Below are 1667 nucleotides of genomic sequence, written 5' to 3'. Positions count from 1 at the left end.
TGAGTTCGAGCCCCATGTTGGGTGTAGAGATTACTAAAAAAATAAATAAACTTATAAAAAAAAGAAATTTACAATATCAAATCCGCAATATTGCAAAGCCTTAAATAAAAGTACAAAAATGTTGGGAATCCAAGCTGGTGCAGCCACTCTGGAAAACAGGATGGAGGTTCCCCAAAAAATTCAAAATAGAACTACCCTACGACCCAGCAATTGCACTACTAGGTATTTATCCAAGGGATACAGGTGTACTTTTTTGAAGGGACACATGCACCCGAATGTTTATAGCAACACTATCCACAATAGCCAAAGTATGGAAAGAGCCCAAATGTCCATCAATGGATGAATGGATAAAGAAGATGCGGTATATACACACAATGGAGTATTACTTGGCAATCAAAAAGAATGAAATCTTGCCATTTGCAGCTACGTGGATGGAACTGGAGGGTATGATGCTAAGTGAAATCAGTCAGAGAAAGACAAAAGTCATATGACTTCACTCATATGAGGACTTTAAGAGACAAAACAGATGAACAAAAGGGAAGGGAAACAAAAATAATATAAAAACAGGGAGGGGTACAACACATAAGAGACTCATAAATATGGAGAACAAACTGAGGGTTACTGGAGGGGTTGTGGGAAGGGGGATGGGCTAAATGGGTAAGGGGCACTAAGGAATCCACTCCTGAAATCATTGTTGCACTATATGCTAACTAACTTGGATGTAAATTATAAAAAAAAAAAAAAAATTAGAAAAAAATGTATGAAAATGTTGGAAAAGCTGAGAAGTCAGCTTAATGAGATAGGGCTTGTCCAGAGAGGTTTTGGGTGAAGAAATGATGGTGGGAGATGGGAGGGAATAGTCAGCAAAGGCTTTGAGGGCAATAGACAGGGCAATGTTGGACATAAACTCACAAAAGCAGTAAAAGGTTCTCGATAAGCAGGCAAAAGTAAGTTAATATGTATTCATCTAAGAGTCATAAGACCCAGGGGTTTATATCTAGGTGAGAATGGAAATTTTGAAAGAGCCCAAAGGTCAAGTTGTAAGACCAAAGAAGGAGCAGAGCCTTTCTGTGGCATTTGCCAGGATCCAGAAAGCATGTTCCATTTCTAGTAATGTTCTTACTTCGTTAAGTTCTATAAGTAGTGAGATGTTAGAAGTACAACTGTGACTGATTAGGATTTTGTAATGATTATGGTGATAGTATAATTTTGGAGTTAAAAAAGGAAGTGCAAGTTTTACTTCTAAGTCATCATCCCACACTGTCTCTAGTGGGGAAAAAGGAATGAGCAAGAGGTAAATGGACCCCTTAGCCGTCAATATATATGCTGTGTGCTTCTGAGAGGTCCTTTGGGGGGGAACGAATGTGGAAAGGGTACTGAACTCTTTGTGGATGTTCTCCAGAAAGAGACACCTGTTCCCTTCCACTTGTTGCTTACTGTGTGCCATTCACAGTTGGAACTGGGAACTGGACCCTAACTCATGTTTTTCCTGTTCTTCAAGATTGAGAAGAGGAAGTTGGAACCATGCACCCTGGTTCCCCATCTTAATATGAGGCAACTTGCCCCCTCTGTCTCTTTTCTCATTCTCTCTTTCAGTGTCTGCCTCAGGGAGAAGTATCCCACATGTGAATAGCTTGTAATTTTCTTCACACTCCAGGTCCTTGCCC

This window comes from Panthera uncia, assembly GCF_023721935.1.
Source record: "Panthera uncia isolate 11264 chromosome A1 unlocalized genomic scaffold, Puncia_PCG_1.0 HiC_scaffold_17, whole genome shotgun sequence".
NCBI classification, from domain to species: domain Eukaryota; kingdom Metazoa; phylum Chordata; class Mammalia; order Carnivora; family Felidae; genus Panthera; species Panthera uncia.
This window is presented reverse-complemented; position numbering follows the sequence as displayed.